This window comes from Nematostella vectensis, chromosome 7 (assembly GCF_932526225.1).
Source record: "Nematostella vectensis chromosome 7, jaNemVect1.1, whole genome shotgun sequence".
In the NCBI taxonomy this organism is placed as follows: Eukaryota; Metazoa; Cnidaria; class Anthozoa; order Actiniaria; family Edwardsiidae; genus Nematostella; species Nematostella vectensis.
In genome coordinates, this window is record NC_064040.1 from 6,274,187 (window position 1) to 6,274,604 (window position 418).

Here is a 418-nt window from a genome sequence, read left to right on the forward strand (position 1 = left end):
ACCCCAGACCCTCTACAAAATAGATAAATTAATGTGATGCGCCTTCTGCTTGCACTTTCATCAAATCATTGCTGATTGGCCCGTTCGTGCGCGCGCGTCTAAAAATAGCCTGATCCTAAGATCCTAGAAAACGCTGTGACATTTGTATAATACAGATGATTGCCCCTATTAATGAGCCCCTGCCTTTCCCTAATGTGCTGTGAGAACGTACTAAATACATCACACAATATATTTTTAGGACTCTTAGTATATAATTAGCGATAGGTTTTGTACCTAAATCTATTGAACATTTGTTGATATGAGGACGATGATATAATGAGTGATGAGTGGGCTCAAAGTACTTGCTTGGGAACCCTGTCTATTTCTTGCATCCTATTTGTCACGTGACTGTCTTGGAGCAATGGCGGCTGCCCCCCTG